We start from the raw sequence: 13,225 nt of genomic DNA, 5'->3' as shown, positions 1-13,225 counted from the left end.
TTTCTAGCATTTGTAGACTTAGAGAAAGCTTTTGACAATGTTGACTGGAATTCCGAAGGTGGCAGGGGTAAAATGTAGGGAGCGAAATGCTATTTACAATTTGTACAGAAACCAGATGGCAGTTATGAGAGTCATGGGACATGAAAGGGAAGCAGTTGTTGGGAAGGGAGTGAGACAGGGTTGTAGCCTCTCCCCGATGTTATTAAATCTGTATATTGAGCAAGCAGTGAAGGAAACAAAAGAAAAAATCGGAGTAGGTATTAAAATCCATGGAGAAGAAATAAAAACTTTGAGGTTCGCCGATGACATCGTAATTCTGTCAGAGACAGCAAAGGACTTGGATGAGCAGTTGAATGGAATGGATAGTGTCTTGAAAGGAGGGTATAAGATGAACATCAACAAAAGCAAAACGAGGATAATGGAATGTAGTCGAATTAAATCGGTTGATGCTGAGGGAATTAGATTATGAAATGAGACACTTAAAGTAGTAAAGGAATTTTGCTATTTGGGGAGCAAAATAATAGATGATGGTCGAAGTAGAGAGGACATAAAATGTAGACTGGCAATGGCAAGTAAAGCGTTTCTGAAGAAGAGAAATTTGTTAACATCGAGTATAGATTTAAGTGTCAGGAAGTCATTTCTGAAAGTATTTGTATGGAGTGTAGCCATGTATGGAAGTGAAACATGGACGATAAATAGTTTGGACAGGCAGAGAATAGAAGCTTTTGAAATGTGGTGCTACAGAAGAATGCTGAAGATTAGATGGGTAGATCACATAACTAATGAGAAAGTATTGAATAGGATTGGGGAGGAGAGAAGTTTGTGGCACAACTTGACTAGAAGAAGGGATCGGTTGGTAGGACATGTTCTGAGGCATCAAGGGATCCCCAATTTAGTATTGGAGGGCAGCGTGGAGGGTAAAAATCATAGGGGGAGACCAAGAGATGAATACACTAAGCAGATTCAGAAGGATGTAGGTTGCAGTAGGTACTGGGAGATGAAGAAGCTTGCGCAGGATAGAGTAGCATGGAGAGCTGCATCAAACCAGTCTCAGGACTGAAGACCACAACAACAACAACATATATATCTCTCAATTGCCGTCGATACTAGCTCTTTGAAATCATTCCACATCTTTTCTACGCTTACGTGATCAGATCGGAAGGAGTGCAGACTGTCTCTTAAAAAGGCGTGAAGAGCATTTTATCAGCTTTTTTTAAGTAGATGTACTTTGCGTTTCTTTTTCATGGTTGTGAGTGTTACGGTATTCAGCCTAGCAGCACCTGCCTTGTGGTCGCTAATCCCTGTATTCGTCATGATACTCCCTATTTCTCTAGGATTATTTGTTGCTAAGAGGTCAAGTATGCTTTCTCAATCATTTACGCTTCGAGTGGGTTCATGAACTAATTGTTCAAAATAATTTCCTGAGAAAACATTCAGTACAATTTCGGATGAATTATAACCAGGCACGCAGCTGTTCTTCCGAGGCAAACAGATGGCCAGGAATGTCTTCCTTTAGTGTGGGCCCATATGTTGGCAAAGCAGTTTCGAGGACGTTGCAGAAGATTCACTCGGAAGTCCTTCCACGTCCTCCATATAGTGGTGATCTCTCCCCATGCGATTTCCATATTTTTAGAACACTGAAGAAAGAAATTCGTGGCCGTCGATTTGCCTCGGGTGAAGAGGTGCACGCCTTGTTGTAGTCATGGTTCCGTACACAAAGGCAAGCATTTTTCCTTGAAGATACTGATCGTCTTGTCTCGCTGTCGGATAAATCTATTAAATCATGATCGTTGCTTTTACTTAATTTCGGGGTTCCGTACCTGAATTTCTAAAACGGAACCCTTATAGGATCACTTTGTTTCTTTTTTGTCTGTCTGTGCAACTGTTAAGAGTCCTCTTTCTCAGTAAAGAGTAGACGTATCAAATTGAAATTTAAGTCACATAATAAGGTCTACAGTTCTTTTGCGTTGCTAAAAATTGAAGTGTCTAAGTCGAAGCTGTCAGAAGATACGGTCATTCATTTCACTTATTTTGATGCTCGCGAATTGACCCATTAAGACCAAGATGGTTCCACCCGTTGACGTAGAATCGTGAGATTTGTCACGAAGTAAGGTTTCACACGACAACTAAACGAAAATAAATCCGAAAATTGTTGATCTGTAATTATATCACATTAAAAAATGTATTTTTGTCATTCTTTAAAGTCTTGGAATTCCCACGACCGATATGTTGCCACTATCAATATCGATAACAGGCAAAAATATTCGATATTCTCGATTCAAGGGATTGATGAACTATCTGTATTCATAATCGCATCGAGCTCTCGGTGCGCCAGATCCACTCGCAAATGTGCGGATTTTTTCTTCTCCGTCCGTCCCGTTTTCGTTTGACTGCCCCTTATAATGGAAAAGCGTCACGCGGAAGGTACGCTGATGTTATCCCACACAGTACTTCCTGTTCTGTAGGTAGGTGCCTACGGGAAGCGTGTTATAATGATTGCACGTTCCAGATTTTTGAATTGTTGTGAAGGTATTTTCACAGGAACAGAGGTAAGAAGCCGAATAAATACTAATGCGCGATCCTCAGAAAATACCCCCGATCACGTCCAAAATCACGAGGTACTGGCAAAAGTAAAGCTGTGAGCACGGGGCGTGAGTCGTGCTTGGGTAGCTCAGTTGGTAGAGCACTTGCCCGAGAAAGGCAAAGGTCCCGAGTTCCAGTCTCGGTCTGGCATACAGTTTTAATCTGCAAGGAAGTTTCATATCAGCGTACACTCCGCTGTAGAGTGAAAATTTCGTTCTAGAATCTTATTATTAATTGGTAAGCTATACAAATCGGTAAGTTGCAAGCGTCCAGTCGGCTAGTTGTGGTAAGGGCGCGATAAGTTGGCAGCTGGTCCCCATGTACTGATCGTTAAAAATCGCTACCATTCAGACCACTTCGTGTCAGTTGTTCTCAATTGCAGATTCTCGCACCCTCAACGACCCCAGAGTCGTAGCACAGTTTTCCCTGCCTAAGTCTTGTGTTGTCTGTGTGAACGGTTGGTTAATTGGTTAATAAAAGTGACTGTACTTATGATTCAGAGCATTATTCAATATGAGACACTATGACATATGATTTGAATTTCAGTTTTTTTCTACTCATTGTACTGTATTATGAGAGCTTAATGTAATATTCCGTGCTGCAAGTAAGTACCCCATTTGATGATGGCCGTCTCTGTAACACGCATTCACAAATCCATGTTACTTCCGTCTCAAAATTGATACCGTAGCAGCTGATCGCTACGAGACAAAACAATAAACGTTTCCCGCTGTAACACAGCAGTGGCTGCGCTACTTGACCCCTATACCCCTGAGCTAAGCGGCCAACTTTACTTTGCTCATGGACGAATTCATCAACATTGATTAAAATTAAGCACATCTTAAAATCGTAACTGGCTGTGTAAGTGTTTTTTTGTTACTAAGCAGGAAAACTACAGTTCTTAACGTTAGTTGACATTTTGGATTCGGCTGTTAGTTGTCGGATGCATATTGTTGTTATATGCAGCTGAGAATCCGGGGCCACACGAATACTTGATTCGCAGTTTGACGACCACTGTCTTACGTCCTGTCCCTACCACGTCACGGCAGTGGTCATAGTGTTCAGCTCATCTGCGTTTGAGTGCCGAACTGAAAAACGTGTAGACTCCACGCGGAAACTTCAGTGAAAATCGTCCTTCACATGCGCCCATTCATGAATGGACCAAGAGAAAATGCCGCGCAAATGTAGACTGATCGCTTAAGGATCTGGTTGTAGATATAGTCGGATGTAATAAACCAGGTCCGTCTGAACTGCAATATCACTAATTGGGAATATCGAGAGTATCCAAACAAACGAAACACATACCCTCGATATCACCAATTAATGACACGGTTCCCTCACATCATTAATATTCGGGGGTAAGCTCTAATTTGCAAATAACCCATTTCGTATGCAAACTGAACTTCACCAGCATCCTTAAAAAGACTTTGTCATTTTCTTAAAAGACATCATAGTCGCTGTTGACTGTATGAAATATTTATTATTACGATTGCAATTTCGGCCTTAGGGCCATTGTCAAGTAACACTGCAAAAGTTACATTCTGTCAGGATATTAGACTATCTGACATAAACACATGTCGTCGTCAAAATGTAGCCATTTGACCACGACATGTACTCATATCAGAAGTCGTATATTCTGGCAGAATGTAACTTTTGCAGTGTTACTTGAAAATGGCCCTAAGGCCGAAAGTGCAATCGTAATAATAAATATTTCATACAGTCAACGGCGGCTATGATGTCTTTTAAGAAATATTATATGACTGTGAATTCCAGCCATGCGAAGTTTGTCATTTTCATCGCCAGAACCATTTGTGATCGTTCCACTGTGAGACAGGAGGGGGGGGGGGGGGGGTACGACAGTGGTCGTCTTGTGGTCTTGACGGGTGTCACGTACGGATGTGGGGCGCCCTGTACCACTGTCGAGACTAATTTGAGAGCTGTGCAGCATCAGGACAAAGCGCTCCGAAATACTGTCCAGCCCTACAGTCAATATTTCGGCTATGGACTCGTTTTCAAAGTCGATAATGCAGGAGCGCACTACACCCACCTCGTGGACACCTTTCCTCAGGAGCGGAGAATTACCAAGTGGAACGGCGTGCGGTATCTGGAGACGTGAATCCGATTCGGTTTACGTTGTACCAGTTGAAGCGTGCGGTGCATCGCCACAGGAAGCCCAGCCCCCTCACAAACTGGATAGAGTGAAGAGGGCCGCCGTCCAGCACTAGGGAGGGCTCGAGCGGTGGCGTCGAGGAGACTCGGAGGTCGTTGTTACACCGCGCGGTCTGAGGGCGCCTTGCCACGGTTCGCGCGGCTCCCCCCGTCGGAGGCTCCAGTCCTCCTTCAGGTGTGGGTGTATGTGTGTTGTCCTTAGCGTAAGTTAGATTAAGTTACGTTACGTAGTGTGCAAGCCTAGGGACGCATGACCTCAGCAGTTTGGTCCCATAGGAACTCACCACAAATTTCCAAAAAGTGTTACACGGCACGGGGTGGGACAACACAACGCAGAATGTCGCCCAGCTACAGATCTGGTTCTTGAAGATGTGCACATATGTCTTAGTGTTTGACGTGATCAAAATAGAGATATGCGACCTGTTCTGTTGAAGCTGTGGATTCACAAAAATCCTTGACAGTCAAGGTCACAATTTATTTTATTTGATAATTAGTCTCGCCTTACAGACAAGATCAAAATAATATAAATTGATTAGTTTACTTCTAGCAAGCGGTGGGAAACATCGTCATAATTAGTGTTAACAGGATCGTTTGCTGTCTGTTTCATTGTACAACAAACGATCGTGTTCACACTAATTATGACGATGTATCCCACCGTTTGCTAGAAGTATACTACTCAAACAACGTATATTGTTTTGATCTGAAGATGGCTTGTCTGTAAGCCAGAACTAATTACCAAGGAAATAAATTCCGATCTTCACACCAAGGATTTTTCTGAATTTACAGATTCACCTTCATTTTGTTTATTGTTTTGTGTTTATTGCAGAGCATACCTATTTTATTTTAGTTTCATACGGTTTATTCTCTAATTCCTACTCCTCTTGACTCTTAAGTCCGTTTGCAGATATGAAGATGGTACAAAATGTTTTTGAGCAGTTTATGTTATAGCACAAAAAATTTGAAAAAAACCGCCAAATGTTTTGTGAAATGATTTGTCTACAAGTAAGGAATAAAACAGAGAAACACTTCACACGGCTCTCAATGATACGTGACATCGTGTACAGCCAAACACTTGCTCATACGTTAGTGACGTAAGGAGACCACTGAATGAAATTCCTCCAGACAACAATTTTCTGGTACTCTTTAGAATTTCAACATTCTAATTAAAACATTATAAATTCTCAATTGGTACCTTATTTGCTGTACACGATTTCGAGGACCTCTCAAAGGCGCATCAAATGTTTTCTAACGTCTTTCATTTCTTGCTTGTGGTCAAATCATTTTGTAAAACACTTGACCCTTTTATTTGAAATTTCTTATTTTCAAATTTTGTTAACAAACGATTAAATGCAATATATTTAAACATCGATCGGGACTTTACTATTATTCAGAGAGTATAGATGAAGAGAAGCAGGGAAGTTTCAATTTATGATGTGATTTGTTATTTTTTGACTCTTCATTTACATAGCTAGCAGCAGATGTTCATGAAACATTTCAGTTTTCTCTCAAACGACTAATTACGTTTTTCTTAATATCCCGATTACTTTGAAACAGCTAAACGTTCCTTAGGAAAATCTATACCTCAGGCTGGTCGATTTAATACCCCATTTGTCCATTCACCACAATTGGTTCAGTTACGAAAATTCGAACAAAAATCCGTTGTGCAATTTCTACGGAGTCTTCGTTTCGTTCCAGTCAGACACTGAAGGAGAAAGGACCCCATGTCATTGTGGTGTCACCGCCAGACACCACACTTGCTAGGTGGTAGCTTGAAATCGGCCGCGGTCCATTAGTACATGTCGGACCCGCGTGTCGCCACTTTCAGTGATAGCAGACCGAGCGCCGCCACACGGCAGGTCTAGAGAGACTGACTAGCACTCGCCCCAGTTGTACGGCCGACGTAGCTAGCGATGCACACTGACGAAGCCTCGCTCATTTGCAGAGCAGATAGTTAGAATAGCCTTCAGCTAAGTCAATGGCTACGACCTAGCAAGGCGCCATTAGCCTTACATAGCTTGTATCTAAAGAGTCTCACTTATATCATCAAGAACGATGTATACAAATGATGGATTAAAGTTAAGTATTCCAGAAGCTACGTACTTTTCTTTATAGCATTCATTACGTATCCTGTTTCAGACCTCACGCCCATCTGCGTGAGCTTAGCGCGTGCCTTTCGGCTTCCTCGCATTGTGTCTAGGCTGTCTTGCCTAGACACAACAGTCATCAACGTTACAGTGGCTCGCGTGGTTAACTACTTGCAGCTAACTCGGCTTACACTGCTGGACAAACATAAATCGGACATAGCCAAGAAATAGTCCAACTTGATTTCACAAGTGCCTAAGAGAGATGTAAGTTAGCGAACCAGCGTGTGACAACAGTACGCATCCAAAACTAATAACCCAACGAAGGCACGTTTCCTGTTAAAGATAACATGTGCATTCTGACCATGTTTTTGATAGACGTTGTGTTAAGAGAATGAGCAGCAGTGAACTCCTGTCACTCGGTGTAAGCACTGACGTTTACAACTTGCTTGTAATGGCGGTTACCACTGGAGGAGCCCACAAACAGCATAACGTATAGTCGCGAAAGATACCATCTGGCATCCGACGCATCGCCTAAATACTCTTGCAGAAATATCAGTTGATGGCTCAGTCTGTAACGGGCACATGAGTGCGATCAGCGTCGTGTGGGTGGATCCAGTTCCTACCAGTTAAGACTCTCGTTACCTACGTAAGACGTGGCAAGTCGGCCGTACTTACCGACTCTCAGTGAACAGTTACACGTCTATGTCTGTATCATTCTATTTGTTGTGTGGACGTCAATACACTGCGTTTTTTTCCTTCAAAATTAGAATTAGTTTTCAGGTAAAAGTCTTACAGTTACCTTATAACTTCTGTTGCTGTCTGTCTAAGATAATTAACTGTAATTGTTGTACATTCTGTAAAACGTATTGCAGTGCACCTGTCTGCTGTGTGTTGATGAAGATCAATAACTTGTACTAGGCAAAAAAGGAAGGATCGAAAACTGAAGACTGTGAGAATAGATGTAAATTTCGTATCCAGTTGCAAAAATTTTTGCCCTGACCTTCCCTTGTTATTCCAGTATGACTTGAGTTTCGTAGCACTGGCTTTCTCCTCCGTCTTTCTTCTGGGTGGAGGAAAAAATTCATATACAACACCATTATCCCATAAAATATAAGCTTTGCTATTAGCCGGCCACGGTGGCCGAGGGGTTCTAGACGCTACAGTCTGGAACCGCGCGACCGCTAAGGTCGCAGGTTTGAATCCTGCTTCGGGCATGGATGTGTGTGTTGTCCTTAGGTTAGTTAGGTTTAAGTAGTTCTAAGTTCTAGGGGACTGATGACCTCAGAAGTTAAGTCCCATAGTGCTCAGAGCCATTTGAACCATTTTTTTCTTTGCTATTATAATACCGGGTGATCAAAAAGTCAGTATAAATTTGAAAACTGAATAAATCACGGAGTAATGTAGATAGAGAGGTACAAATTGACACACATGCTTGGAATGACATGGGGATTTATTAGAACCAAAAAAATACAAACGTTTAAAAAAATGTCCGACAGATGGCGCTTCATCTGATCAGAATAGCAATAATTAGCATAAGAAAATAAGACAAAGCAAAGATTATGTTCTTTACAGGAAATGCTCAATATGTTCACCATCATTCCTCAAAAATAGCTGTAGTCGGGGAATAATGTTGTGAACAGCACTGTAAAGCAATACTTCGTTTTTTTTTTTTTGTTTTTTTTTTTTTTTTTTTTTAGTTCTAATAAAACCCCATGTCATTCCAAGCATGTGTATCAATTTTTACCTCTCTATCTACATTATTCCGTGGTTTACTAAGTTTTCAAATTTATACTGAATTTTTGATCACCCGGTATATTCATTTATGGAATTAAACAACTCTTTGGAAAGACGATGAAAAGTACCGTTCGTGGTGCTGGGCTTTTGTTGCTGGTAATATTTGTCGAGTGAATTTATGAATAGTCTTTTCGGCAGAATTAGCCTTGTGGAACTCAAAATATGGTGCGCTATGAAACGAATACGTTGTTTTGTCATACAGTTTGGTGATAAATGAGAGCACAAGCTTCCTTATCGAAAAATGTAGGAGGACTGGTTTGAACTCTACGGTGTGTTCCTAGACTTGGTCCTATCGGAGGTGGTTTGATTTTGTCTCCCTCCAAACTTACCATCAGGTCACCCAGCCGGACATAGAGGGACGTGCAGGTTAAGCATGGTCCGGTGCACGCTTCAACTCGATTTTTCCACTTTGTCATTAATCTTTCGAGTGATTTGATCCCCTCCTGCAACTAAGGAACCGTCATACGGTGAGGGATGGGAACACACGGTGCACTCGGAGCACTGTCGAACACGATGCTTTCGGTGGCAGAGGTGTCACGGTGTAGGAAGGCGTAACGTTGCTTTGGCGTACTGACGTCCAATTCTATGAATACGGTACGCTCACCGGTCAACTTTTATCATACCGTGCTCCTGCCCCACGTGCGTCTTTTCAGAGGTGCGTTCGGCCCTGACTTCATTTTTATGGGTGGCAATGGGCGACCGCATCGAACATCGCACGTGGTGGGGCTCCTGGAACGAGAAGTTCTTCGGCGAATGGAGCGGCCTGTCCGCTGCCCCGACTCATACCGCATCGAGGTCACGTGGCGTGCTTTTGGGGGACGTGCTGCAGCGCCAACACGCCCACGTGCACCAGTGGTGACCATCCAGCAGGTGCCGACGGCGCTGGTGGAGGGATGGGACGCCCTGTCAGAAGAGCCCCACACCACCCTTGTGGCCACTATGGCGGCACGTTGCAGATCACGCGTCGTTGTCAGTGGTGATTACGCTTCGTGCTAGGAACGACAGCCCGCCATTTGTAATGTACAGAGCATCATCACAAACAGCGACGACTTTAGTGTAGTAATTGTCTTTGAATAAAAGTGTCATTTCTGCTCGTCTAACTGCGTGTTTCTTTCAAACGCCTTCTGTGTTATACTGCAGCAGTGCCTCCTATACAAGGTGTCTCGCCAAAGAGTCGTCATGCGCATTTTCTCCGGTGTTTCCGCGGATACTTGCAATTTTGTTTTTGCATTTTGTACCTAGAGTCAGCCCAAAGAAACAGAACTCACCAGGTCCATCGTGTGACACACAGTACCGACGGAAAGCGTCGGTTTATTTCCCGTTACAAACGAAATGATTTTTAAAGCGGGAACCCATTCGATAGAGCGGTCCCAGATGAGTCTAGTGTGATACGAGAGTTGCCCAGAAAGTAATGCATCGCATTTTTTTTTCTCAACCGAAAACAATGCTACTAATGCGAAACGTTACGTATGTATTGTCTGCAGTCTCCTGAGAGAGCGCGCCGTGTTTCCGTCACTTTGTAAGTAGGCTGTTTAGATTTTTATATTGGTAACGCCACGTAGCGCTCTGTATGATAATCACTGGCTGTGCTGTGTGCAGGCTGTGGCTAGTTTGCATTGTTGTCTGCCATTGTAGTGTTGGGCTGTCGGCTGTTAACAGCGCGTAGCGTTGCGCAGTTGGATGTGAGCCGCCAGCAGTGGTGGATGTGGGGAGAGAGATGGCGGAGTTTTGAAATTTGTAAGACTGGATATCATGAACTGCTATGTATATTATGGTTTTTCAACACTATTAAGGTAAATACATTGTTTGTTCTCTATTAAAATCTTTCATTTGCTAACTATGCCTATCAGTAGTTAGTGCCTTCAGTAGTTAGAATCTGTTATTTAGCTGGCAGTAGTCGCGCTCGCTGTATTGCAGTAGTTCGAGTAACGAAGAATTTTGGAAGGTAAGTGATTTGTGAAAGGTATAGGTTAATGTTAGTCAGGGCCATTCTTTTGTAGGGATTATTGAAAGTCAGATTGCGTTGCGCTAAAGAAATATTGTGTGTCAGTTTAGTGTTGATCAGAACAGGTAAAGAGCGAAATGTCTGAGTGCGTTCAGTTCTGCGCAGCTGTTTGAAAATCAAATAATGTAAGAGGTTTATGAGCACAGTAATTCAATAATTTTTCTAAAAAAAATTATTGTGTTTCAGTTTAAGTACAGTCATGTATAATTTTTCTAAGGGGAAGTTTCAACTTACGACAGATAGCGTAGCTGCAAGACAGTTTCAAAATATCGTCTGTAGGTGATGTACGTTAGGAGCAACGTGCCGTCGTTGAATTTCTCGCTGCAGAGCGAGAAACTGTGGGGAGTATTCACAAACGGTTGTGCAAAGTCTATGGAGCATCTGGTGTCGACAGAAGTACAGTTAGTCGCTGGGCACGGCAGTTGAGGTCATCAGAAGGCGGTTCGGCGGAGCTGCACGATTTGCAGCCGTCGGGGAGACCATCCGCGGCTGTCACACCTGACATGCTGCTGCGAGCTGATGTTGTCAATAGCGAGGACAGACGCATTACGACTCGCCAGTTGGCGCTGCATCTGTCAACCAGCAAAGCAAGTGTGGATGCAATTATCCGCACTCTTGGATATTCAAACGTGTGTCCAAGATCGATCCCGCGCTGTCTACTGGTGGATCACAAATTGCACAGAAAAAACATTTGTCTCCATTTGTCGCAACGTTTCGAAGATGAGGGGGAGGCCTCCTTCTCCCGGACTGTGACGAAACCTGGGTTCACCATTTGCAGCCCGAAACAAAACGACACTCGATGGAATGGCGCCATTCCCACTCCTCACACAAGGAAAAAAAAAATCAAAGCAACTGCGTCCGCTGGTAGCCGGCCGGAGTGGCCGAGCGGTTCTAGGCGCTTCAGTCTCGAACCGCTACGGTCGCATGTTCCAATCCTGCCTCGGACATGGATGTGTGTGATGTCCTTAGGTTAGTTAGGTTTAAGTAGTTCTAAGTTCTAGGGGACTGATGACCACAGCTGTTAAGTCCCATAGTGCTCAGAGCCATTTTTGAGCTTCCGCCGGTAAGGTCACGATCACCGTGTTCTGGGACTGTGAAGGTGTGATTCTCACTGATGTGATGCCAAGAGGCGGGACCATTAATTCAGAAGCATATGTCAACACATTAACAAAAGTCGAGACTCGCTTCCAGTGACTTCGGCGCCATAGCAACGCACGAGATGTTTTGCTGCAACACGATAACGCTCGGCCCCATATAAGACTGCTGAACACATCGCAAAACAGGGTTGGACAGTGTTATCCCATCCACCCTACAGCCCTGACCTAACCCCCTCGGACTTCCACTCGCTTCAGTCATAAAAGGATGCCATTCGTGGACGACATTTTGAGAACGATGAGGAGGTGATTCACACAGTGAAGCACTGGCTCCATCACCAGGACGAGAATTGGTACCGACAGGGCATACACGCCCTTCTTTCGCGCTGGAGAAGGCCACGGAAGTGGATGGAGATTACGTGGAAAAATAGGTTGTGTAGATAAAAGACCATTCTTTCTTGTGTGTAATTGTCATTATCCAGAATGAGATTTTTACTCTGCAGACTGAGTCTCGGTCCGGCACACAGTTTTAATCTGCCAGCAAGTTTCATGTCAGGGCACACTCCGCTGCAGAGTGGAAATCTCACTCTGGAAACATCCCCCATGCTGTGGCTAAGCCATGTCTGCGCAATATCCTTTCTTTCGGGAGTGCTAGTTCTGCAAGGTTCGCAGGAGAGCTTCTGTAAAGTTTGGAAGGTAGGAGACGAGGTGCTGGCGGAGTTAAAGCTGTGAGGGCGGGTCGTAAGTCGTGCTTGGGTAGCTCAGTTGGTAGAGCACTTGCCCGCGGAAGGCAAAGGTCCCGAGTTCGAGTCTCGGCCCGGCAAAGTTTTATTCTGCTGTGAAGTTTCATTTCTCATTATGTTTAACAAAGAATTGTTGAAGTAAAATGATGCTCTGTATTACTTTCTGTGCAACCCTCGTATTTGTTTTATCGGTATGTATTAACAGGGGCAGCAAAACTCGAAGAATGACCAGTCCTCCAACAGCGACGGCAATGCTGGCTGCTACCGCCAAGCACGCTCGCGTACTGAGTCGCTGCCGGTTTGCCCTTTATTCCTCGACTTTTACTGTCCACGTTCATACACATCGATGAAACGAATATCACACCAGACTCATGTGGGACGGCTCATCGAATCGGCTTCCGCTTCAAAAATAATTTTGTTTATAACGGGTGCGCCGTGTAATTTTAAGGAATGCTAAGCTCGCAACTTGTACGTGTAGTCGCTTCCGCGGTATCTTAAAATTTCGTGTACCTTAGGCATTGTCGTCGGCAGCCTTATTTGCGCAGACTACTGTTCCCTTCTGATGCGTGTTGGCGTGGTAGCTCTGGCAGCGGACGACGCGTGCCTGTTCCCTGGGCCAGAGGCGGAGGCTCTGCTGCGGCGGCGCTCCCGTCTCGACTGGCCAGCGATCTGGTGCCTCCAGCAGCCGCATCGTGGTGGCTCAAGTCAAGTGAAGCTGATAGTTTGATGTGTGCCACGGCGGAGTGTCGCCGATTA

The 13,225-nt window shown here is 44.1% G+C and overlaps 1 non-coding gene across 1 annotated transcript; it reads left to right on the top strand.

The window, feature by feature from the left end:
* The first annotated feature begins 12,475 nt into the window (after positions 1-12,475).
* On the top strand, positions 12,476-12,550 carry Trnap-cgg. Its single transcript has one exon. It is a non-coding gene; the product is annotated as a tRNA-Pro (tRNA).
* Positions 12,551-13,225: the final 675 nt, after the last annotated feature.

The sequence above is a fragment of the Schistocerca piceifrons genome, chromosome 8 (genome assembly GCF_021461385.2).
Source record: "Schistocerca piceifrons isolate TAMUIC-IGC-003096 chromosome 8, iqSchPice1.1, whole genome shotgun sequence".
Lineage (NCBI taxonomy): Eukaryota > Metazoa > Arthropoda > Insecta > Orthoptera > Acrididae > Schistocerca > Schistocerca piceifrons.
This window is presented reverse-complemented; position numbering and strand designations above follow the sequence as displayed.